This window comes from Vigna unguiculata, chromosome 1 (genome assembly GCF_004118075.2).
Source record: "Vigna unguiculata cultivar IT97K-499-35 chromosome 1, ASM411807v1, whole genome shotgun sequence".
In the NCBI taxonomy this organism is placed as follows: domain Eukaryota; kingdom Viridiplantae; phylum Streptophyta; class Magnoliopsida; order Fabales; family Fabaceae; genus Vigna; species Vigna unguiculata.
Genome location: NC_040279.1, coordinates 14,624,422 through 14,652,075, shown reverse-complemented (window position 1 = coordinate 14,652,075; position 27,654 = coordinate 14,624,422). Strand labels below are relative to the sequence as shown.

Below are 27,654 nucleotides of genomic sequence, written 5' to 3'. Positions count from 1 at the left end.
TTTGTACGACTTGAATTGGTTCCTCAATATTACGGGTCTGGTTTATGGGTTAGATTTTTATGGAGAGTTTAGGGTTCGAGTTTATAAGTCAAGTTTACGGATCGAGTTTACAGATTTTGTTTACAACTCATGTTTCATAGTTGCTGGTTGAGTTTACAAACAGAGTTTGTAAGTGAAATTTACGATCCAATTTTTGGGTCGATTTTACGGGTCGTATTTTTCGTTCGAGTTTGTGGTCAAATTTATGGGAGAATTGTACGGGTCAAGATTAGGGTCAAGTTCATTTGATAGGTTTATGGTTCGATTTTACTGGTCGACCTTTCGGTTCACGTTTACAATGCAATTTACAAGTCGATTGTATGGGTTGTGTTTACAAATCAAGTTTAGGGTCGTGTTAATGGGATATGTTTATGGTTCGTGTTTTCGGGCTGAGTATATGGGTTGGGTTACAGGTCGATTTTTTGGTTCACGTTTACAATCAAATTTACGAGTTCATTGTACGTGTCGTGTTTACAAATCCAGTTGAGGGTCGAGTTTATTAAATTAGTTTACTGGACCACTTTTTAGGCTGAGTATAAGGGTTGAGTTTACGGGTCGTGATTATGCGTTGTATTTTATGGGGTCGAATCTTTAAGCCGATTTAACGGGTCGTGTTTCGGTTCGAGTTTACGGTCGATTTTTTGATTCGATTGTAAGAGTTGTGTTTACGATTTATGTTTGTGGGTGAGTTTAGGGGCGAGTTTATTGGATTGAATTATGAGTCGTGATTCCAAATCGAATGTTCGGGTCGTCTTTACATGTAAATGTTAGGTGTGAGTTTATTGGATTGTCATACGGGACAAGTTTACGGTGTCCAAATTACGAGTCGTGTATTATGAGTCGAGTTGGTTGGTCGTGTTGACGGATCTAGTTCACTAGTCGATTTTTAGGGCTTAGTTAACGGTTCAAAATTATGTCTAGGATTTACAAGTGAGATGATGAAAGATTCACCCCAACCAAGGATGGAGGCACATGCTTAAAAAGACTAAGCATGTTTAGAAAGGAAGTTCACTAATCCTTCATCCCTTTCATTTGTGTTTATTATTTTTGATTCCCAAAGTTGACTTAGTTGAATCAACTTTAGTTGACTTGTTGACTTTTGACTAGGTTTGACTTGTTGACTATAGTTGACTTGACTTAAGCAAACATGCTAATCTATGTTTATTTTCTTTGTAGGTTAATTAGGAGTAAAGGTGGCGCATGGTGAATGAGGAGCATAAATGATGTGGAAAAGAGAGTAAAGCAAAGACATAAAGCATAAAATCAAAGGCATGAAGCAAGTGTACCTATGTACAGTGGCGGAACTAGACCAAAAATTGTAAGGGTGCCAAATTATATTTGTTATATATAATTTTTTTTAATTAAAAAATAATAATTTTTTTTAATTAAAAAAAATTAATTTTTTTACATCATTTTTTTTATTCAAAATAAGCATTCATGACAATAGAATCTAAACAATATAACAATAATATATATGAAAGAGTAACCTAAAGTTTATCATCAACAATAATATAAAAAAAAACAACAAAAGTTACCTTTATTCAGAGTGCTCCTTTACGCTCTTTCAATGACTTAAAATCTTCAATAATTGAATCAGAGCTGAAGCTAGTTGCAATATCCCTTTCAATATAGATTATCATAGTGCTTGCTAAAAATTCAGCCTCCATCTTATTTCTCAACTTGTTCTTGATTATTTTCATTGCAGAAAAAGATCTTTCAGTTGTAGCTGTAGAAACTGGAAGAGTCATGATAAGACGAAGTAATCTATCTATCAAGTAGTAAACTTCAGACTTTTTTGTTGTTGCCAAACATGTACATAACTCTTGCATTGTTGATAAATTCTTCAAATTTGAATCTTGACGAGCATCAATAATGAAATGTTGAAGTTGAAAATTCAAATTAATCTTCTCTTGCTCATTGAAATCCATGGGATAATATTTTTCCACAAGAGTGCAAATTTTATCAATATTAAAAGCTTTATAAGCATCCTTAGGATCCAAAGCAGAGCTTAGAATTAATAACTCCATTGCTTGGTCATTAAATCTACTATTTAACTCTTGTAATTGCTTATCAATGGTAACAAAGAATATTTCAACTTTAAAATAATGCTCCACTGTAATATGATCCTTTTGGTGACGAGAGCGTCCTTGCCTTGCTACATAAGAAGCCCCAAAATTAGGCACCTCAATATCATGTTTTTCACAAAAAGAAGTCACCTTTTTTAATAACTTATCCCAACCATTTTCTCTCAAGTTTTGAATAAGTCCTTTTGTAGAACAAACTAGACGCATAGCATTAACTATATCCTGAGATTGTTGTTGTAATGCTTGACAAAGAACATTTGTTATCCCCATAATTTCTCTCATCAAATACAAGATCAGTATAAACTCAAATGAGGTCAAGCTTTTGTAAGCATTATCAGCATCACCACGTTGTGAATAAGTAGATCCATCAACAGTAATTTTTTCTAGAACTAAACAAGTTGCATCATACATATTGATCAAGCTACAAATAGAAGAGAAATGGGAGCTCCAAAGGGTATCCCCAGCTCGTTTTAAAGTACCAATTTGATTTGCCCCTTTACCCTTTTCAAGCTCATCAATTTCTAACAAATATGCAATTTCATCTAACTTGGCAGCCTGTAACTCATCATGACGTTTACTAGAAGAGCAAACAATATTGACAATGAAAGTCAATTTTGAAAAGAATTGGTGAATTGGAATAACTTCTCTTGATGCAGCAACCAAGGCAAGTTGTAACCGATGAGCAAAACAATGAACATAATATGCATAAGGACAATCAGTCAAAAATAATGCTTGTAATCCATTCCATTCTCCTCTCATATTGCTAGCACCATCATACCCTTGACCACGGATATTAGAAACATTAAGATTATGTCGAGATAGTACAACACACAATTCATTCTTCAAAGTTATTGCTGCAGTGTCTTTAACATGCACAATATCAAAAAATCGCTCTTGAATAAAACCATTTTTATCAACAAATCTCAAAACAAGAGCCATTTGCTCTTTTTTTGATTCATCACGAGCTTCATCGACAACTATACAAAACTTGGAATCCCCAATTTCCTCACGAATATGATTTTTCACTTTACTAGAAAGAATATTCAATAACTCCTTTTGAATTTTGGGTGAAGTATATTTGGAATTGAATGGAGCATTTTCCAACACAACTTTTGCAACTTCATCATTGTATGATGCTATGAGTTTTATCATCTCAAGAAAATTACCTTGGTTCCTCGATTCAGTACTTTCATCATGACCTCTAAAAGCACAAGCTTGAAGTGATAAAAAACGAACTGTGTCGATTGAAGTCTTGAGACGTAACCGATTCTTCATAATTTAATCTGAGCTTTGCACTTCCAAAACATTCCTAATGTGACAATTTTGATTTAACAAGTCTTGACAAGCAGACACTGTAATATTGTGTGGTGAACAAGGATCCTTCCCAATGTGTTTAAGGAAAGCACAATTTTTTCCATTATTAACTTTCCTCCAATTTTTAAAACCTATAAAATAACATTCAAAAAGTTAAAACATGTTGATGACAATAAACTTATTGCCAATTAGAATTCAATGAAAATAAACTCAATTACCTGTAACAATGAAAACATCTGAGCCAGGTCGTCTGCTTGGTTTTTTACTAAAAAGATAGCATGGTAAGCAATATGCAGCATCTTTTAATGGCGAATACTCTAACCATGAAGGAAATAAGCTAAACCATGTGTACTGAAATCTTCTTGGATGATCATCTTTACCAGAAAATGGATAATTTTCTAGACGCATTTGATATGGACCCCATTTTAGATAAGCCCTCCGTACCTCATCAATTTGATTTGGTGGGTATTGCCAAATTTGAAGACGCTTTCTCGGATCACGTTCTAAAGTATTTTCAAATTCATTATGTGTAACTTTAGGAACCTTAGAGAGTTGTTTTTCATTTTCTTCAATATTTGGATTCTCATGAAGTTTCTCACTTTTAGATGATGTAGATGCATTTTTTTCATCTTCATCACAAGCCTTCCTCTTGAAAAAAGAATCAATTCTTTTACTCTTTATCATAATTTTTCTAATATAAATTTTTCACCTCTCACCTATTTACAAAAAGATAAAATTATGAATACCCCAAAGAAGAGTTTGATCAACAATTAAAGCATGATTTTATGATTTTATGATCTCTAACAGATAGATATATGCATAGAGCGTAGAAAAGCCACATACAAGAGGAAAACATATTGCTTCAAAAATAAAAAGGAAAAGATGAACTTACTCAAAAGAAGAAATTGTTCGGTTCAAAATATTCCTTAACTCTTCAATTTTTCCGTAGTGCAATTTGATTTTGAAAATAATAAGGAATTGATGGTGAAAATTGAGATGGAAATAAAAGGGGAGAAAGAGATGGAGGCACAGAAGAGAGAAACCAAATAGAAAAGTATAAAAATTATAATAGAGAACAAAACGTGATTTTTAAATTTTAAAACAGATTTTTTAAACTAAATTAAGGTAATAATATATAAATAAAATAATAATATATAAATAAAGTAATAATATATAAATAAAGTAGTAATATATAAATATATTTTTTTAAAATATATAGAAAATAAAATAAAATAAAAATTAATTAATATAAATAAAGTAATAATTTTTAAATATTATTTTTTATATATATAAAAAAAATGAAAACAAAAACGGTTGGGGGAGCCGTGGCTCCCCCTTGTCCCTCAGTACTTCCGCCCCTGCCTATGTACCTTTGGTCTCCTTTGTTTTTAGCACACTTTGGTCACTTTTTGGAGACATATGAGACACATTATTTGTCTCCTTTTATGCTAGAACGAAATTAGCATTGCACACACCATAGTTAGCTCTTTTGTCTCTCATTTTTGTAACCTTATTTGACCTAGTTTCTAGAAGCTAGGGTTAGGTTTTTGTAGAGACATCCTTAGGATCTTTTATTTGCTTAGAGGACCCTAAACTCTTCTATATAAAGGGTGCTCCTAAACATGTAAAAGGGTTGAACATTTTGAAGTAAAAACACTCGTGTATCTCAACCATTTGTGAGAGTTTCCTCCCTAGGGAGTGAATACTTTTAAGCCTTATCTTACATAGCAAGTGGCGGCACACATCCACTCATCTACAATGTTTCCATGACTTCTAGCCTAACCTGGTCGTGCTTCTCACATTTTTACCATTTCTTTCCTTTCTATTTTATGTTTTCTTCTTCATTTAATTCTTCTTGGTTTTCTATGATTTATGTGCTTTCCATTTCCTTTTCATTTTGAATCAATCCTTGAGCTTTGTGAAAGGAACCTTCACATCTAGATAGCTTGCTATCTTAATGTCCAGTGGGGATTTCACTTAGCTTTCTTAATCAACTCACACCATATTCAATAATCTTAAAAAGGAACAAGATAATCCTTCATCACATGATATGCAATTATGTGACAAAATAAAATCCATGTTTACGCCTCAAGAGGCGCTTATTTTCATGAGATGTGATGTATGATATAAAAATATTATGCATGATATGCTATTCACATCCTTTCCTTTATATGTACATGTGTCAAGTTTTTCTTGCCCATCTGTGTCATATGTCCTGCAACCCACAACACACAAACCATTAGAATGCAAGAACATAAAATAACACTCAAAATTACAGAAAGATACCTTCAATATCTATAATCGGGTGAACCAAATTATAAACCCTAACTAAGCCCTTAGTGGGCATCTTATCGCTAAAGCGCATCAAGGTATCTACCACCTCCTTCTCGGCCATCGACAAATCCTCCCTCGAAATCACCTTATACCTCCAAGGGTTGCCAGTCCAGAAGAACGGAAACTTAGTATTGCCGTCAGCAATATAAAAATGTGACTGGTCAACTTGCTTTACCACCACCTTAAAAAACCCATCTTTAAAGTGTTTAAAGGATTGGGTAAAAGCATATAGTCTGTTGAAACCAGGCCAACTTATCAGCGACAACCACGTCATCGAACTTCTCGGCCTTGTAATAAAGAAATACAGGAATGCCCGTGGAGACGGTTGCAAATACAACGCCATACACAACAACCAGAACGCTTGCAAGTATGCCAAGCTATTCGGATGGAGCTGGGTAGGACCAACATTCAGCAGCCGTAACACTCCCATGGTGAATTCATCGAACAACAATCGGTTGTGTAATTGTGAGAAGTGACACATGTACATATAAAAGAACTCCTTGGCAGCTCCTTCTTGGCCATGGCAGACACATTCCACAGCAGTTACCCTCTCCGGCACCACTATGTCCCTTCGGGCACCTTTCTCAAAGATTGGCGTACAGTTCAGCCACAACTTCAGTAACCATGACCAATGAAATAGCGACTGTTGTGTTTGCACGTCTGTCGCTACCCATTCGTACCCGGCCTTCGCTAGCCAGCTGCTTTCCGCCAACTCCTCAGGTGGATCTTTCCTAACCTCAACTACACTCTCCATGGGGATCTTCCCTATGTTTCCTTTTTCCTCCCTATCACTACTAACAGCTCGTCTACTCCCGCTACCTCCAAACCTCTCACTACTGGAACTCGACAAGGAAACCCTACCACTACTATTAGACATACCTGATTCTTTTTAGGATGACGGAGGAGATAAGGAAGGTATCAGACAGCTCTAACGCACACGAAGTAAGTGATCTCAGATTTTTTGCAAATGAAATAATATGGACGCACTACCAGCAACATCTTCATTTATAGACATGAATTCCAAACGTCATAACTCCTTCACCTGCCACAAAACTCTTTACACTTTTAGCCTTAATACTGTTCATCACACTTAAAGGCTGGGGGACTGGTGTACCACACTTAGCCGGCCTCGCTAACACGTCAGCACATATCATCCTTCACCGCCATGTATATATCGGCAAAGGCTGGGGGACTGGTGTACCACACCTAGCCGGTCCAACCAAATAGTAATAATAAACGACCACCATATCTATACTCAAAACAAATAAAGTAGCCGACCTAAGCTGACCTAAGCCTAACAGGCCTAAACCGCTAAAAGAGCAACCTGCCTAAGCCGCTAAAAGAATAACCAGCCTTAGACGACAAGCGAATAATTGCGGCACAAGCTGCTAAAAGAGTAGTCAGTCTAGACCGGCCACTCTAAGAAACTTAACGAAATCAAAGCACTTCTAAAATTCAACAAGCCCACAATAATCAAACTAAGGGCCTGGGCTAAGGCCCAGACCCACCTATGGCCCAAACTAGGGCCCAGCCCATGACATGGCCATACATAATTAAAAATCTATAAATATGCATGGACCCCACAAATTAAAGGTACGGATTCATTACCTTCTGCAGGTAACCCTCCCAAGTCCAACCGACCACTCCGAGATACCCATGAGTGATATATATCAATCGGGAGAAAGCCTACTGAGGAGATGGTGGACCAGGGTAAGGTAATACTTGTGTCTGACATATCTTGTTTGTTCTCTACAGGAACAATGTATGTTTTGTTTGAATTTTTTCCATTATCAAAAAGCATGAGACAAGTTATCCTCTGGCCACCTTACCATGGTACTAGGCCTGCTCCTATGACTACCACGGTTGTCGTGATACGCTAACACTTAAACTTTCCTGTTTCATGGTAATAACCAAACCTGGGTAAAAGGATAAAAGGAAAGAGCTGACTTCGAATAATCGGACACATAACCGTTGGATTTTCATTCCCCTTTCTTTTTCAGTTTTATCATTTTAATTTTTTTTTACATATGAATATATATATTTTTTAATGAAAAAGAATCAAACAAAACAAAATAATTAAATTAAATTAAATTAAAAACAAAAATAAAATAAATAAATAAATAAAGATAAAGTTAAAGATAAAATTAAATTAAAAAAGGAACAAGATAAAATTAAATAAAATAAAAAAAAAAAAAAAATAAAATAAAATTACAATTAAAATATGATGAAAGTAAAAGTAGGAATATATTTATACTCAAATTAACGCTCACTTTTTCCTATTTTCCCCTTTTCCTAAGTATTTTAAAATAATAAAAAAATTATTTTTTTTTACCCGGACGAATTTGGGTGTTGACAATTGTCCCTCTTTACTTAGATTTTACCGATAATATGAAAATTGACTTTTCGTAATATCATAGTAAAATATAAGTAAAGATAAAAACACTAATTTCGTTCGGGTTTTGACAAGGAAGAGGGTGAATAAAAACTGATTTAAAGGGATGTGATGACCAATTCCATGAAGTGGGCCAAGATCCGAAAAGTGGAGATGGATTCAACCAAGTCTTATCCAGAAAGAAAGAAAGAAATCACTAATCATTCTACTAGAGAGGGTCATGATGCTAAATAGACGTTGAGTGTTAGAAATCTTTTTGTTTTCATTTTTTTTGAAATTAAGTGTTTTTTTATTTTGTTTTTGAATTTTTGAATTTTTTTTTTGAATTTTGTTCTTTTTTTTTAGATTTTTTTATGTGCTTTCATATTTTGATTTTTTTTTTTTGAATTTTTGTGTGTGGATTCGACCATTCCTGGGAGAGGGTCTCTATGTAAAGAAATCGACAACCATTGCTTTGTAGAGGGTCTCGATGTAATCATGAGAAGATCAATGACCATTCCATTGGAGAGGGTCTTGATGTAAACAAGAACAACTGGACCTGATGATTCCCAAGGAGAAGGTCATAACCTGGACTTGACCATTCCAAAGGAGAGGGTCGTGAGGAAAGGAGGATCTGGACTTGACCAATCCTAAGGACATGGTCATTGTCCGAAAGGAGAAACCTGAGGTTTAATTTTGATGCATTGGAAAACATCACATGAATGCTTAACATTGGTGAAACTTGTGCAAAATAATGGTACTTATTGATTTTTCGCCAATTTTTTTTCTTTTTGAGCGATTTTCTTTTTTAATCGACTTTCATTGATTTTTATGATGAATGATGGATGATGTGATATGATGAGAGTGTATGATAATATGAAACATGGTGGAAAGAATTTTTATGCATTTTTTATTTCTTTCATTATTTATTTTGTTATTTATTATTCATTATTTGTTTTGCTCAAAAACGGGACTTAGCAGACTAGGCGAGCTAGGCTTTGTGGGCTGGATATCTTGGGCTTTGAGGGTCATGCGAGATAGGCTTAGCGAGCCAAGTGAGATGGGCTTTGTGGGCCAGTGCGGAACTGGGCTTGTTGGACAAATACAGAATTGGGTTTGGTAGGCCCGTACAGAACTGGGCTTGTTGGGCCAATACAGAATTGGGCTTGGTGGGTCAGGCAAAGCTGGGCTTGGTGGGATAGTACGTAACTGGGCTTGATGGGCCAATACAGAATCACTTCTGCACCTCAATTTTTACCAATACAGAATTGGGTTTGGTGGGCCAAAGTAGAACTAGGCTTGTTGGACCAATACGAAATTGAGCTTGGTGGGCCAGTACAGGATTGGGCTTGGTAGGCCAGTACTGAACTGAGCTTGGTGGGCCAGTACGAAACTGGGCTTGGTGGCCAAGCAAAGCTGGGCTTGGGGGGCCAGTACGAAACTAGGCTTGGTGGGCCAGTACAGAATTGGGCTTTGTGGCCATTACAGAATTGGGCTTGGTGGGCCAGTACGGAACTAGGCTTGGTGGGCCTGTACGAAACTAGGCTTGGTGGCCAGTGCAAAATTGAGCTTGGTGGGCCAATACGAAACTGGGCTTGGTGGGCTAGTACGAAACTAGGCTTGGTGGGCCAAACAAAGCTGAGCTTGGTGAGCCAGACAAAACTGGGCTTAGGCCAGATAAAACTAGGCTTGGAGGCCAGGCAAAATTGGGCTTGATGGGCCAGTGTGAAAGTTGGGCTTGAGGGCCAGTACAAAATTGGGCTTGGTGGGCAGTACGAAACTGGGCTTGGTGGGTCAGTACAAAACTGGGCTTTGTGGGCCTGTACAAAACTGGGCTTGGTGGGCCAGTACAAAACTGGCCTTGGTGGGCCAATACGAAACTCGGCTTTGTGGGCCAATGCAAAATTGGACTTAGAATATATATAGGTCATTCATATGAATGAAGAGGACCGCTAATCCAAGAAGTGTCAAGAGAATGATTCTTGTAAATTGGTTCCTTCAGAAGAAACAATGGTTCAAGATGTATGATGCATGAAAATGCTCACTCATGTTATGATGTCAATATTTTTTGAATCTGTTGTCAAAACATGCCATGATGGTAGGACATGCAAATGGTTATGCATGATATGTTTGCTTAATTCAAGCACAAGGAGTCAAAACATTATTGTAGATATCAAGATCCTGAAATGCATGAATGCATGATGAAAAACTTGTTATGTTATGCTGTTTTGAATTTTCTTTTTTAGAGTCAATTGTTCTCTTTGCAATAATCAAACTCAATTATTTTTAATACTTTCAAAATTGAGGAATGTCACAAACTTCTAGGTTTAATGTTTAAGATGATTATGCACATGACTTTCCCTCTTATGACATCCAACATGCTTGCTTTAATTCACAGATGGGTGAAAAATGGGGAATATTTGGAAGGGTTTTGAGGAGATTGGGACAACAATGTGGACACGTCTTTCCTCACACATTCCTAAAAAGGGAGGTAATATGTGAATACAAGATGAAAAACACAAGTGACCCAAAAATTTCCCCAGTCGTGGTATATGGGAAAATGGAGTATGAGGATATGGATCAATGAATGTTATGCGAGATGCTTATGTGAAACCCGCAAAGCTGTCCCAATTTTGGTATAAACAAAAGATTTTGATCGACCAATGAGTTTTGTTTCACCAAATGGGGATTTATGAGCATTGGGCTGAGAAATTCTTGTGAGACCCACAAAACTGCCCTAGTTTTGGTGTTTGGAGAAGAATTTGAATGAACAAAGGGTGTGGGTGTTGTTTCAAAAGAGGTAGTGGAAACAGAAAGGATTGACTGAAAAGGATTGGATGAAAAGATCACACCAATTGGTTGGTTTTTCTTGCTTGCTTTCGATTGGATAACAAGGAGTTCTCCTATTCTTGAGACATTACTTTTCTTTCATTGTTTCCTTTTTGCATTTTTGCATTTTTTTTTCTTTCATTCATTCATTTTTAACGTTCGCATTGATAGCCATGTTGCCATATCAAAGAATTAAGCTTTATGAAAATCAGAGCAATCATTCTTCAATCTGTGTGGACTTTTAATTGGCTTGTAACAGGGTTGTGGGTTGAAAGGTTTTGAAAGAAAGGATACAAAGGCCCAAATGAATGTTTATCAGTTATCACTTTTTGAAACCAGGGTTATCATATAGGTATTAGATTACCTATTTGTCAACTTTTTGAACATTTTTTTCAGATCGTGTTTTCACTTTATGATTCTTCTTGCCTTTTGGCTTATTCTTCCTTGATGTCTCCTTTATTTAATTACTGAGTGCTTTCTAGGTTCATTTGAGTTGACTTCTACTATAATGATAATCCTTGTTTGGGAGAAATTTTGAAAAAGACTTATTTTCGGCTCAATAGGGTAGCAAGAGATAATTTTTACTTTTTTTTTATAGAGAAAGATGGCCTACATCATTTCAAATTCAAATTGCATTGTTTTTAATAGATGAATTCTGCGACAAAACTCGTGAATCGTTTGTTTTCAATAGATGAATTCTGCGACAAAACTCGTGAATCGTTTGTTTTCTTTCCTTTTGGCCTTTTTTTTTTGCCGAGACTACCCTTTGGGGTTTTCAATCTAGCAAAATTATTTAATTCGTCCCGACTGATTCAGAGATCACCCTAGCAGTACAAGCAAGAATAACCTTGGCAAATCTACCCCAGTATAAAAGTTTGGGTTTATTACTTTGGGCTGGGAAAATGATGTTAGGACAAATCCTTTTATTTTAGGAGACCGAATGGTGATGTTTTCAAGCAATGCATGTGCGAACGTCTTAAAAGAAAAAAGTCAACTTTTTAATCTTGATTGAAACATTAAACCACATAACAAAATGATATTGTTTTTTATTCTTTTCTCTCTTTTTTTGTTTCATTTGTTTTTTTTTTTTTGAAAAGCACGAGTTTGATGATTTGCAAGAAAACAAATGGCTAAAACGTGACCATCTTGCTTTGTTTTATTTTTTTTTTCGCGACACCTTTTTGGACTTGTTCTTGATGAAAGATAAGATATATATTATACTTGAAATCCATGAAGGAGAGTAGTTCAACTAAACATAATTGTCATAACAATACGGAAGAGAAACCACACCACTACCACAATATGAAAAACATGAAAGTGCCAGTGTTTACAAATTCATGGAGATTTTCATGTAGGGGAATTTTCGTGCTCCAATAGAGGATTTTCTTCAACATCGGGTTGTCGTCCTTCAAATGTCAGCCGTCCTGAATCAACCAAGGATTGCACTTTGCGCTTTAAAGCTCCACATGCTTCGCTTGAATGTCTTGATGCTCCTCCATGATAATCACATCTAAAATTTATGTCATAATTCTTCGGTTATGGAGATCGTACAGGCCTAGTAGGACAAACCTCTATAAGGTTTTTACAGAGGATATCTGATAATTTCTCTGTGTAAGTCATAGGGATAGAAGTGAAATTCATCACCTTCTTGTCCCGATTCTAATTTCTTTTCCTAATGGCCTTATTGGATTCATCACATTGCAACTTTTGGGGACAAACAATGATATGTGGATTAGCCATTTGTTCTTTATTCTTCCCATATTCGGGACCATGCTCATTCAAATTTGCTACCACATTCAGGCCAAGTGCAATTTTTCCACTTCTTATGTCACCCTCAATCTTCTCTCCAATTATCATTATATCAGGAAAGCTTGAGCAGACACTACTTATCATGTGTTCATAAAATGGTGATTGTAGAGTATTTGGGAATATGGTAATCATTTCCTTGTCACTCAAAGGAGGCTCTACAAGAGCAGCAATTTCTCTCCACCTTTGGGCATATTCTTTAAATGATTAAGATTCCTTCTTCACCATGTTCTGCAATTGCAATCTGTCAGGAGCCACATCCATGTTATATTTGTATTGCTTCATGAAAGCATCTACCAGATCCTTCCAAGACTGGACGCATGAAGACTCAAGATGAACATACCATTTTAGCGCCATGCCAACCAAACTATCTTTGAAAATATGGATCAACAACTTTTCATTATGTGCATGTGCAGCCATCTTCTTGCCATACATCATTATGTGGCTCTTAGGACAAGTGGTCCCTCTATATTTTTCACACTCAGGTAATTTAAACTTTGGAGGTATCACTACATTTAGGGCTAAGGACAACCCTATAACATTTTCAAACTCAGGGCTTCCTCCACCTTCCATGACTCTTATCCTTTTCTCCAGCATTTCTAACTTGTTATTGGCTACTTCGACATCCACTGATATGGCAACATAGTGTGGAGGCTTCATCTCAGGTTCCTTTGTTGATGCCACCTGCACAACATTTGGTTGAACATTTCCAGAGGCTTTGTAAGAGTGGTTGCCCCTAATTCATTTTCATCTCTAATATGAGTTACAGATATGTGACCATTCGCCTTTTGGGTATATGCTTGTGTCATATCCTCTTTGATAGGTGGAAGGTAACTTGAAGGGAGGCCATAAGGTGGAAATGTTTGGATCATCTGATCTCTTGGTTGATGTGGTGGAGCTGAAGTTTCCTCATTGTTTTGTAATGCTTTTAGGGCCTCCAGGATCTGACTCATTTGTTCTTTCAATTGCTCGACATCAGCTTTCACCGCTTCTTAAGTCTCTCATATTCTCCATGATCTTAGCAAGTCCTTCAAGGTGCCGCGATTTTCATTTTATTAGCATCAACTAATGAATGCAAAAATAAATTCATGTAATGCAAGGCCTAACCATGCCTATGCAAATGGTATCAACATATGAATGCATTATGCTAGATGAAGTGAGGATGCATGCTATGGATTAAAAGACTATGTACATGCTACTATGAACAAAGATAAGTGAATGCAATGCAAGTTTGTGCCCCAAGAGGCACTTATTCACTTTGTATGCCAATGTGATTAAAGAGCACCATGCATGATGATGAAGGATTGACCCCAACCAAGGATGGAGGCACATGCTTAAGAAGACTAAGCATGTTTAGAAAGGAAGGTCACTAAACCTTCATCCCTTTCATTTGTGTTTGTTATTTTTTTCATTCCCAAAGTTGACTTAGTTGAATCAACTTTAGTTGACTTGTTGACCTTTGACTAGGTTTGACTTGTTGACTATAGTTGACTTGACTTAAGCCAACATGCTAATCTATGTTTGCTTTGTAGGTTCATTAAGAGTAAGAAATCAATGCTAGGTGGCACATGGTGATTGGGGAGCATAAATGATGTGGAGGAGAGAGTAAAGCAAAGGCATAAAGCATAAAGTAAAAGGCATGAAGCAAGTGTACCTATGTACCTTTGGTCTCCTTTGTTTTTAGCACAATGTGGTCACTTTTTGGAGACATATGAGACACATTCTTTGTCTCCTTCTGTGCTAGAAAGAAATTAGCCTTGCACACACCATAGTTAGCTCTTTTGTCTCTCATTTTTTGTAACCTTATTTGACCTAATTTCTAGAAGCTAGGGTTAGTTTTTGTATAGACATCCTTAGGTATCTTTTATTTGCTTAGAGGCCCCTAAACTCTTCTATATAAGGGGTGCTCTTAGACATGTAAAAGGGTTAAACATTTTGAAGTAAAAACACTCTTGTGTCTCAACCATTTGTGAGAGTTTCCTCCCTTGGGTGTGAATACTTTTAAGCCTTATCTTGCATAGCAAGTGGCGGCACACATTTTCAAGGTTGTCATGACTTCTAGCCTAGCCTTGTAGTGACATGCTTCTCACATTTTTACCATTTCTTTCCTTTCCATTGTATGTTTTCTTCTTCCTTTAATTGTTCTTGGTTTTCTATGGTTTATGTGATTTCCATTTCCATTTTGTTTTGAATCAATCTATCATCCTCTTCTCTTGAGCTTTGTGAAAGGAACCTTCACATCTAGATAGCTTGCTATCTTAATGTCAAGTGGGGATTTCACTTAGTTTTCTTAATCAACTCACACCATATTCAATAATCTTAAAAATGAAGAGGATAATCCTTCATCATTTGGTATCTAGAGCCTAGGTTATCTTGAATATGGTGTTTTTCATGTGCTAACCTTGTCTTGTTGTAGCTATCTTGGTATGGTTCAAATCCACTTCCTTTACACACAAAAACAGTGCTCGCAGAAAACGTGATGATTTTAAAACATTAAACTGCACCAGAAAAAAAAGCTCTGAGTCTATTTTCCAGAAAAAAAGAACCAACGCATTTGGAGTTCTGTGGCGAAAGTTATGATGAAATTAGTGAGCAAAGGTCAGATCTGCCAAGAATACGTGAATGAGCATTTTCAGGTTCTGTTGTGGCACTTTGGCTAAGGTTTTTGCACCTCTTTAAGCTCCTAAATGTGGTTGGATAACATGTCTTTGGATGCTTAGTTTTTGAGCCTCAAATCCATGAGTTTAAATGCATGATAGCTACATGTTTGTGTCTTTGTGTATGTCATGTTGAGTCTTTAAATGTGCCTAACTTTTGTTTGAGTCATATGTCATATGTTAACTTGAAGTTTTCTTATTCTTGTTTTTCCAAGTATTTGAATCTTGCTTTCACTTTATGTCTTGCTTGATGTATGCTCCATGAAATTGATTTTGGCCTAAAACTTGAGGAACTAAGTGTCCATGCCACCTAAAACTCTTTCTCACCATTTTATGAAACTAGTTGTGAAAGAAGAAAATTTTGCACCAATTTTTGCCTAAAAACCAAGAGAAACCTTGTTCCTTGGTGAACTAAAAGTGTGTTTTTCACTAGGTGTTATGCTACTAGTTTTCATACTTGAGAATTGGGTGATATTGGCTAATTAGTTCCATGCTTTAACTTGGTCATGATCTTTCTTGGTGTATGCATGATTTAAGACTTGAAGATGTTTGTCAAGTACTTTCCATAAAGTCTTTAAAATGTGCTTTTTTTGTTTTAGTCTTGTTAAATGTTTTGTCTCAAACTTTTCTTCTTTAGAGTTTAGCTTTCCTTGTTTTTGTGTTTTTCTTGCTTGTCACTAGGTGTTCTTTGTTTTGTCTTACTAGTTTTCTTTTCTTTAAACTCTTGAGGTGTTGTGGCCGAATAACTTGTCTTGCATTTGAAAGGTTTTGCACAAGTTTTTAGAAGTGTTTTCTTCATTCCTTTGGTGGATTTTGAGTGCTAGCGTTGCCTTATTATTTTGTGAGTGTGATCTAGACACTTGGGTTGCATTTTTGGTTGGAATTGGTCTCGTTTTTCATGTTGTCTAACCCCTAATTCATTTATTTTGTCTTGGCTTTGAGTGTTTTGTTGTAGGAATTATGGCAAGTTCATCAAATGCACCTACTCCAAACAAAAAAAATACATTGATGAGATTGCTTCGGGATTTGGAGTTGTCTAGGAAGGAGTCCTTTGAACAATTGAGAAAAGAAAAGGACCAAAGTGACCTAAGAATCCAAGAGCGCATTCAAAGGCTTGAAGCTAAAGAGCAAGAAAGAGAGGCTAGGAAAAGAGGGCATTCTAGGCGCAACCCAACACAAGAGAAGCAAACTCCAAAGATTCCTAAGTTCTATGGTGGAAGTGATCCCAAAATCTTCCTTCATTTGGAGTATGCCAATACTTGGTGGCATAAAGTTTGTAAGAATTATGACCAAGGGCCACCCGCGGCTTCTTGGATGGACATTAAAACTCTTATGCGCTCTAGATTTGTTCCTCCCTCCTATAGGAAGGAACTTCTTTTGAAGCTCCAAAGGCTTCACCAAGGTCCTATGAGTGTGAGTGAGTACTTTAAAGAATTTGATGAGTCCATCTTCAAGAGTAAGGAAGCCAAGGAGAAGCCATGCAAAATTGATGAGGCTTCCATGGAGAAGGATGAAGGTGCGGAAGCTAGAAGATGAGAGGAGAAATGATGCGGCAATGGTGTTTGGAGAAGCTCTCAAGTGAGGTTGGGCCAACACTCAAGGAAGGGGGCTAGAGGAAACCAAGAAGGAGAACTCTAGCCTAAGTTGATTCACAAAAAGAGAGGAGTCTGGAGTCATCTCAATAGAATTTCTCTACTATATTCATGAATAAAAATACAAGGGTCCTAAGCTCTCTATTTATAGGCTAAAATGAGACCAAGGAGTCTCCAAAAAGTGGAGGGAAAAAGGAGTCTAGAAAGTTGAATTTTGGAGCCAAAAAGGAGCATGTGGGACGTGTGACTTGCCACCTAAGCATGTCACACTTGTCTTGCCATGGGAAGCTAACTCTCATCCTTGGAGAACAAGTTTGAGAAGCTTCTAGGCTTTTCTAGAGTAGACACACTACTCTTGGCCCATTTGGCCCAATTCCCCTTTTTGTTCCAAAATTACTTCTAAAGCCCAATTTCCTCTAAGGCCCAATACATGGCCCAAAGAAAACCCTATTCTACTGGGCCCAAAATACAAAGCCCAAAATAAAATCCTAATCTAGTATTTACAAGCAAAGTGTCCTAGGCTAGGTCTTCACATCTTCCTTGGCCCATGTGAAGTTCATATTGGACCTTGCATGCGCATTTAAGGCCCATTCCTCTTGTATTCTCCTAGCCATAAAAAGAATCAAGACAATTAAAGATAGCACAAAAGAATGGCCCAATAAAAGTATAAGGCCCAAAATGATTATTTATTTAATGACAAAGAAAAACTAAATGGGCCAGGCCATTCGCCCAAGCTGAAAAGCCTTGTAGGGTGATATTCATCAGAATTAGAGTCTCAAATGCGTAGGGTTGAAATAAAAGAAACTAAAAAAGAGAAAATAAAAAGATTTGTCAATAGTCTTAGGAGAGACATACAAGACCAAGTAGAGTTGTATGAGTACTCCACCCTTGAAAATGTTTTCACATTTGCCCTTGGGATTGAAATTCAATTGAAAAGAAAAAGAAGGGCAAGGAAGAGTTACTCACTCAACCACTACTTTAGTTACTCATGGAAGGGAAAGGATAAAAATAAACATGATAAGTTCCCTTCTAACTCTTATCAAGAACCACCAAGTAAAAGTAAGTCACCAAGTGATCACATTCACCATTCCACTTCTTCAAGATCAAGTTCCCTTAAATGTTTTAAATGTTTGGGTTATAATCACATTGCTTTAAATTGCCTAACCAAGAGGACCATGATCTTCAAGAAGAGTAATGATGTTGAAAGTGAACACTCATCTCCTCTTTCTCTTTCAAAACAATATTCTTCCTCTAGTAAAACTAAAATTTTTTAGAAAGACCCTATGTTTTTAAGGCACATGATATGTCAAGATCAAAGTGAGCTTGAGCCAACTCAAAGAGAAAACATTTTTCAATCTAGATGCAAAATTAACAAATAGGTTTGCTCTCTAATTATTGATGGAGGAAGTAGTACCAATGTAGCTAGCACAAGGTTGGAGGAAAAGCTTAGCTTAGAGACCATTCCTCATGCTAAGCCCTACAAGCTTGCTTGGATAAGTAAAGAGGGAGAAATAGATGTCAATAAACAAGTCCTAATTAACTTCTCTATAGGAAGCTACAAAGATGATGTGCTATGTGATGTTGTTCCCATGGAAGTCACACATATCTTACTAGGTAGGCCATGGCAATTTGATAAACAAACTTTACATGATGGCCATACCAACCAATACATTTTCTTCATAAATGGGAAAAAGACAACCTTACTACCTCTATCACCTCAAGAAGTTAATAAGGATAGCAATATAATAAAAAAAAGATAAAGAAGAAAAACAAAAAGGACAAGCTTTCACCAAGGTGTTACTTTCCTACAAAAAAATTCTTCCAAAGCAAGATGCACATCACCCTTCCTTCGCTTCCCAAGCCAAAAAGGAAGGTCCAAAGCACAAACAAGAAAGGAAGAGTAGTCTAGAAAATAAAGATGGCCTATCCAAAGCTAGGGCTAATACCCTTAGAAAGGATGGAACAAGAGCTCATAAAAGGGAGGCACAAATCCTCTCCCAAATCAAGTCAAGCTCCATCTACAAAGGCTTAAAGAATTTGTGGTCAAATTCTCTCCAAGGAGGGGAGGATGATGAAGGATTGACCCCAACCAAGGATGGAGGCACATGCTTAAGAAGACTAAGCATGTTTAGAAAGGAAGTTCACTAATCCTTCATCCCTTTCATTTGTGTTTGTTATTTTTTTGATTCTCAAAGTTGACTTAGTTGAATCAAATTTAGTTGACTTGTTGACCTTTGACTAGGTTTGACTTGTTGACTATAGTTGACTTGACTTAAGCCAACATGCTAATCTATGTTTATTTGCTTTGCAAGTTAATTAGGAGTAAGAAATCAATGCTAGGTGGCACATGGTGATTGGTGAGCATAAATGATGTGGAGGAGAGAGTAAAGCAAAGGCATAAAGCATAAAGTAAAAGGCATGAAGAAAGTGTACCTATGTACCTTTGGTCTCCTTTATTTTTAGCACACATTGGCTACTTTTTCGAGACATATGAGACACATTCTTTGTCTCCTTTTGTGCTAGAACCAAATTAGCCTTGCACACACCATAGTTAGCTCTTTTGTCTCTCATTTTTTGTAACCTTATTTGACCTAGTTTCTAGAAGCTAGATTTAGGTTTTTGTAGAAAGATCCTTAGGTATCTTTTATTTGCTTAGAGGCCCCTAAACTCTTCTATATAAGGGGTGTTCCTAGACATGTAAAAGGGTTGAACATTTTGAAGTAAAAACACTCCTGTGTCTCAACCATTTGTGAGAGTTTCCTCCCTTGGGTGTGAACACTTTTAAGCCTTATCTTGCATAGCAAGTGGCGGCACACATCCACTCATCTTCAAGGTTGTCATGGCTTCTAGCCTAGCCTTGTAGTGGCGTGCTTCTCACATTTTTACCATTTCTTTCCTTTCCATTTTATGTTTTCTTTTTCCTTTAATTATTCTTGGTTTTCTATGGTTTATGTGATTTCAATTTCCTTTTTGTTTTGAATCAATCCATCATCTTCTTCTCTTGAGCTTTGTGAAAGGAACCTTCACATCTAGATAGCTTGCTTTCTTAATGTCAAGTGGGGATTTCACTTAGCTTTCTTAATCAACTCACACCATATTCAATAATCTTAAAAAGGAACAAGATAATCCTTCATCACATGATATGCAATTAAGTGACAAAATAAAATGCATGTTTACGCCTCAAGAGGCGCTTATTTTCATGAGATGTGATATATGATATAAAAATGTTATGCATGATATGCTATTAAAATAATGAGATGCATAATTGTACCTCAACATGCACTTATTCACATGTATATTATGCACACGAAAAGGTGAGGATTAGAGCAAGCAATCTCCTTTTGTGCCTTAGGAAAGGTTTGGTGCTTAAGGTCTGAGGTGAAGTACATGCGCTCACTAGGGTGGTTTCCTAAATTTAAGGAACAATGGTCACTAGAGCTATGGCCCACTTCATGATATTCCCCACAATAGTTGGTATACAAAAAGGAGTGAGAGTACCAAGGAAGCAAGAAAACTCTAGTTGGGGTTCTCGCAATGACCACTTGGGAAGTTCATCCACTGTGGCACTGCTACACAATCTCCTATAATTCTAAGTTAGACAGACTCGGGTATAGGGCCCCACTCATGATATGTACAATGTGTGTGTGAAGGGAGGATGATGCATACCCAAACCCCCACCTGCAAAATAGCCAGAAAACTTCCCAGGCAAATAGAGCAATTCCAAAAAATATAACAAAATAAGCAAAGTAATTCACATATAATTAATCCAAAAGGAAAATATATACAAACACATATAAAGACAAGAATACACAAATGAAAGAAAGCGGGAAAGAAAACATTAGGAAAATCACATCAAGTTTGCATATGTAATTAAATGGTTTGACTCTCTAGCGTCCCCAGTGGAGTCGCCATCTGTCGCAACCAAGATCGCGACGGGATGACGAACCAAAAAAAAGAAAACGGGTTTAAAAAAGAGATTTGGAGTCGCCACCATAGTTATTCTGGAAAACTATGGAAAACCGTAAGGATAAGACATGTCTGCAAAAAACCAGATTTTGAATTCGGAAGTCGGTTACGCGTACAGAAGGTGTTAGCACCCTACAACGCCCGCCCAAGGGCGGTACCTTTAATTAAAAATGCAAAATCGATGTGGTTTTCAAAATATTAATTTGCCCCAAAAAGAATAAGACAATAATGCTAAAAAGAAACAAAAATATATTTTAATTTTTTGGGCCCGACAAGGATTGACCTTGGTGCTACGTATTCTCATTCAAAATGAGAAATCAGGGTTAGGTAGTTCTTTAAAAGATATTTAGAAAGCATTTGAGAAAATGATTTGATTTTTTTGGAAGTGAACCTAACAAGGACTTGCCTTGCCCCTACGTATCTCATGGTGGAGAATCAAAGATCATGTAGTTCTTAAAAAGATATTTGTTTGAAAATGTTAATGTTTTTATATTTTGAAAATTTTATATTTTTTTGGAATTTTTGAAGTACTTGAAATACGTGTCACACGACGCGACCGGTCGGACAGCCACTAAAAGAGAAAGAAAACTATTTTTGATATTTTTTAGAAAGTAAGTGTCACATGGTACGAGCGACCGGACAGACACAATGAAGTGAAAGAGAACATTTTTATTTTTTTATTTTTCTATTTTTTGCAATTTTTGATAATTTTCAAATATTTTTTGTTTTTTCAAAAAAAAATAAATAAATAAAAGGATAAAATTATTTAAGATGGATAAAAGTGAAAAATAGAATATGAGTGCATGAGTAATTAGTGAGAGGTACATAAAGTAAATGAGGTGTGTTTATTAAAGGTGGTGGTGCGACGAGTAAATTATAGAACAAACCCAAAATAGGAGTAAAACACAAGTGAGTGTTGGAGTTAGTAAACTTAGGGGTGTAGAGAGTATATGGGAGGTGCAGGGATAAGAGTAGGGGTGCACAAAGAAAAGAAAGGAAGAAACATAACATGACATATGGAGGTAGATAAGGTAAATGGGTTGCATATGGTAATGGAGGGGTGCGAAGAATAAAGATGGAGGTGCAACGAGTAGAAATGGGCTGATCTAATACATGAAAAGGGTGTGGCAACCCTAACCCCTTTCGTCTCAAAAGGGAGACCATAAGGGTTTCCTATTTCCCTCTCACGCACGAACCCAACACCATCCATAACCATCATCAACGCTGCAGCCATTCTGACGGGCCAGGGACGCTAACGACGACGCCGACCACCACTCACTGGCAACACATCTCTTTCTTCCTTTTCCTCCAACGGCGTCTTCTTGCTCGCGTGACGCACGACGGCGCCGATCCCACTCACGGCTGCGCGGCCCTACCTACCGAGGAATACGTCAACGATTCCAGTCGTCGTCGGCGTCCACACTGGCGCGCATTCGTCTCCAAACCTTGATTCTCTTCTTCCGCACGAGAGAAACGTTCTAGGTCTTGCGACTCCCTACCACCACGCCAGCCACCGAGACTGGGTCCGTGAGCATCATGGAAATCAAAACTTCGGCCGACGCGACAACGATTGTTTTTCCTATTGTTGTTCTGTTTTCTATTTTTTATTTTGGTTTTATGCAGGTGAGCGATGAAAATGAACGAAAAAGATTACAGTTGGGAGTGTGTATTGTGATCGAAACGGAGGATATGGGTAGTTTTGTTAATGGGAATGAAAGATTGAGAGATGATAAGGTTGGAGAGGGTGGAGGTGAGGGCGTGATACTGATGACGACAAGAGAGATTGGGGGTGAGGTGGTGGAATGGTACGTGATTGGGTGATGAAGGTTGCAGTGTCTGGACTCTATTTCTCTGTATTTTCTTTTTTTTTTTCTTTCAGGTTCAAGGTCTAGGTGGTTATCAGTTTAGTGGTAGAGGTGAAAGTGGAGCTGATGATTCAATGTTTGGACTGTTTTATCGAAGAAGAAGAAGAATGGAGAAAGTGAAGTTGTATTAGTTAACTCGTGGTTGGCGTTTGAGGTTGAATGATTGGGGTTAATGGAATGTGAGTATGAGCAAATAATAATGAGGACGACAACATCTCAAACCAGTAAAACATAACAAATCCAACATAACACAAATTATATTCATTCAAGCAACAAATAACTTCACTTTGACGTTCATCCAAACAACCAATAATTGAACGGTGGTGCTTACCTCTTAGTCTCTTTGTGTTGGTGGAGGGGTGATTAATGGACTCTCCTCTTGTTCCAGTTCTTCCTTTCAGTTGGTCCGAGATTGTTGCTGGGAGCCAAGAAAATTCAGAGCTCAAGAGATTCAGTCCCCTCCTTTTTTCTTCTCCTCCTGGCTATGAAGGGCCCCCCCCTTTTTCAAACTGACTCTCCTCCTGGCTATGAGATTGTTTGAATTTTTTCTATTATAAAAAAGCATGAGACAGGTTATCCTTTGGCCACCCTACCACTGTTGCTAGGCCTGCTCCTATGACTGCCACAGTTGCTATGATATGCTAACACTTAAGATTTCTTGTTTCATGCTCATAACCAAAACTGGGTAAAAGGATAAAATGAAAGAGTTGACTTTGGATAACCAGACACATAACCGTTGGACTTTCATTCCCCTTTCTTTTTCAGTTTTATCATTTTCATTTTTTTTTATATATGAATATATTTTTTTATGAAAAAAAATCAAACAAAACAAAATATTAAAATTACATTAAAATAAAAAATAAAATTAAATAAAGATAAAATTAAATTAAAAAGGAACAAGATAAAATTAAATAAAAGAAAAAATAAAATAAAATTAAAAAAATAAAATTACAATTAAAATATGATGAAAGTAAAAGTAGGAATATATCTATACTCAAATTAGTAAGATGTGAGTTGCTTTCATAGGCACTAAGTCATATAACACCTCATCCTTGTAATTTTCAATGGAGAAGTTAATAAGGACTTGTTTGTCAACTTTGATCTCACCATCCTCACTAAGCCAAGATAGCTTATAGGGCTTCGCATGAGGGATGGTTTTCAAGCCAAGCTTGTCCACAACCCTTGTGCTAGCCACATTGACACAACTTCCACTATCAATTATGAGGGAGCAAGTTTTGTTGTTGATGGGGAGAGAAGAATGTTCACTTTCAACCTCTCCTTTAGGGTTCAAAATCATGTTCCTTTTTGTTGGGCAACTAGTTTTTCTACCCGTGCAATGCACAAGGTTATTTAACTATAATATGTTTTTACGACAGATTTTAAATGTAATTTTTTGGGTAATTGCAATGAACAATAACTGCTATTCAATAATATATATGATTAAAATATCATATCTTTAATAAATTGTCAATTGTATGAATGAAAGAAGAAAATGTCATCTATGTTAAGTAATCAAGTAAGAACCTAATAAAAAACATACATATGGTACTTTGACCAAATTACATCTCTTTGTTCTTCTTGATTTCAAACTACATTTGTGCAATAAGATGTTACAAACTTACAAACTTACCAAAATTTTGTAGAACCATCTTTCTTCGAAGAATTCCATTTTGACAGAAGTCTTTCTTCAGTTTACAAATGTTCCAAATTATGTACTTATATACATGTCTGAGTTTTGAATTAAATTTTAGAATTACCTTCATTTGTTATTGTTGCTGCAGAATCAATTGTTGTTGTTGAAGAATGATTTCATTGTGTTGTTGTTTCATCATCAAGATTAACCTGTTTTCAAATAATTGCATGAAAATGGAACTTGAAACGTTGCTTCTTTTTATTTGCAAAACCCAAAAATTGACTGATACAAATGAGCACTTTATAATGAAATATAATGATTCAAATACACAACTTTCTTAGTGATTGAAATATAATGAACTTTAAAAGACCACAATATTTATATAAACATATAACATGTACCATTTCATGAATTTCATCATTGTTAATATGTAATTAGAAGATGGAAATCAGCAACTTTGCTACAACCTGACCTGCATTTAGTAAAAATTAAGTTAATCAACAACATTACCTTTGAACAATTCAATAAATTAGAATAATAGTGTGAAATAAATCCAGACATACCTATAGTTTTGTCTTTGTTAAAGAGTTTCGAAAATCTCCTTGTACACAACATTTTTAGTTGTGTTTGTGATATTTCCATCTTCATCTAGAATAAGTATTCTGAGTCCTTTTTTAGTTTTTACTTTAGAAATAGCTACATATAGTCCATGTGTGAAAACTAGACGTGGGAGATAAAGTCCAACTCTAGAGAGAGATTGACCTTGACTTTTATTGATGGTCATTGCAAAGCAAAGTGCCATAGGAACTCTCTTCTCTGGAATTTAAATGGCAAACCTGAATCTGAGGGAACTAAGTCCATTCTTGGGATAAAAATTTTATCACCAACGTTTTTCCCTGTAATAACAGTTGCAGAGATGACATTTTTTCCTAAATGATTGACTTGCAATCTTGTTCCATTGCATAGACCTTTGGCTTGATCAATATTTCTAAGAAACATGATTGGTACTCCTGTTTTCAACTTTAATTTGTGATTCGAAATACCTAAACATTTGATTTCATTTAAAAATTCACATATAAACCATTCAAATTGCATTTATTCATCTTGATCAGATTGGCAAGGTGTATCTGAGCTTAGATATGTTATTTCCTCACCACTTAGTAAAGATAGCATGAAATTATTAACTTCCTCTACACAATCATTTGTTGGGTAAAGTATGGCTCGATCATCAAAATATCCAGGATTTCCTCATATGTAAAAGAAAATCAGGGTACACAAATTGAACCAAAGACATCAAAGGTGAATATGTATTTTGAATCAATAATTGTTCTAGAATTTCAACCATGCTTTCACCATTTTCATTAAATCCATCTCTCCATCTCCAATTTTCAAGATCCAATCACCAAAATCTTTTATCTCCTCTGCTGTCTGTCTATTTTGGGTGGTATTTAATCTCATATTTTTTGATAGCTTTAACACTTTACAATATTGTCATAAGTCATAATAGTGTATTGAAGATTTTATGATATCATACCTGGATGCCTTCTTTATGACAGGTAGAATTTGTCTAAAATCACCTCCCAAGACAACCACTTTACCACCAAATGGTTTGCAATTGTTGCACTCATCAACAATTTCCATTATATCTCTCAAAGTTCTATCAAATACTTCGAAACACATTCTGTTCATCATAGGTGCTTCATCCCATATGATCAAACTAGTTGCCATTAAAAGCTTAGCACGTAGACTACCTTGAGCAATGTTGCATGTTGATTCGTCATTAATTAGTAGTGGGATGCAAAAACTAGAATGTGCAGTTTTACCACCAGGAAGAAGTAACGAAGCAATGCCACTTGAAGCTACATTTAAAACAATCATTCCTTTGCTTCTTATTGCAGTTGACAATGTCTTCCACATGAAAGTTTTACCTGTACCACCATAACCATATAAAAAGAAGAATCCTCCATCTTTTGACAGTATTGCATTCATTATATCATCATATACATGCACTTATTCATCAGTGAGTGACCTGAAGTGCATTGCGTGTTGTTTAGCCATGTCTTCTTTATATTATTGAAGCTCATCAATAATAAATTTGTTTTCAAATGGAAATGAATCTGAAATATCTAGTTGAGGTAGGCAAGGATAATCTTTTAAAGACCATCCATTTGACATCAACATTTTTTCAATTTCAAGAAGACAAGCTTACTGTAATTCAGTTTCTTGCATTTCAAGTTCTGCAACAAACGGAAAATCATATCAATAATTTCTATTCAGTAACTTATTGACAAAAAAATATACTATAATCAGGACAAAGTGATGGTTGTAATCGGATTGCAAGTACAAATAAAATGACACTTAAAACAACAAAGAACATAATAACAAAATATAATACCTAGGAAGTTTAAGTCCTTTCGTTTTTGGTATAAAATTCCATCACAAAACAAAATCCAAGTAGAATTCCAAACTACATCAGGTTTGGATATTGTATTCATACCCAACAATGTGCAAACAATCTTCTAAGTTGATTTCCAAAAGCTATTTCACTTGCTTCCTTAATTGCATCAATAAATTCCTTATCATTAGCCAATAATCCTAAAGCATAGCAAGCCTCCTAGAATGTTTCAAACATTTGGCCTTCAATTATCCTTATACTGTCATAATCAACACAGCCTTTTTGAATAGTCAATAATATTCTCAAATAATATATTTCTCTAGAGCCAGGTGGAATATAAGTAAGGCTACCAATGTTGTAACCTTTCTTCCTTGGCTTCCATTCTTTTTCTTTTGCCATCCACACAAATTTACTTGGGAACTCCCTGATAGAGGCCGTACCCCACCAAATTAAAACATATTAAGTATAGTATATGAAAGTGAACCAAGTCGTCTCCCAATGACCAATATTTTCATTCAAAGCAAAATTTCCAGATGAACACAACAATAACACAGAGGGGTGGGGGGTTTGGCAGACAGATTCAGAATGCTAATCAACAGTTTAAATTAAATGCTACAATGATTAAAACCGTATTGACATCCTTGATTCAAATGCAAATTCACTTATCATAGGCCACCAAATTAACACCAACTATGCCTTGTCTCAATCCACTAGATAATAATTCACTAAGCGAAAATTACAATCTAGCTTCATTATGCAATTAAGCAAT

General features: G+C 36.1%; 1 long non-coding RNA gene and 1 pseudogene across 1 annotated transcript; both read right to left on the bottom strand.

Annotated features, from left to right (window-relative positions):
• Positions 1 to 1,580: 1,580 nt before the first annotated feature.
• On the bottom strand, positions 1,581 to 6,648 carry LOC114188575 (annotated as a pseudogene).
• Positions 6,649 to 13,201: 6,553 nt separating this feature from the next.
• LOC114181069 lies at positions 13,202 to 23,621 on the bottom strand. Its single transcript, XR_003603741.1, has 2 exons — positions 23,189 to 23,621; positions 13,202 to 13,805 (listed from the first exon to the last, which is right to left on the bottom strand). It is a non-coding gene; the product is annotated as an uncharacterized LOC114181069 (long non-coding RNA).
• Positions 23,622 to 27,654: the final 4,033 nt, after the last annotated feature.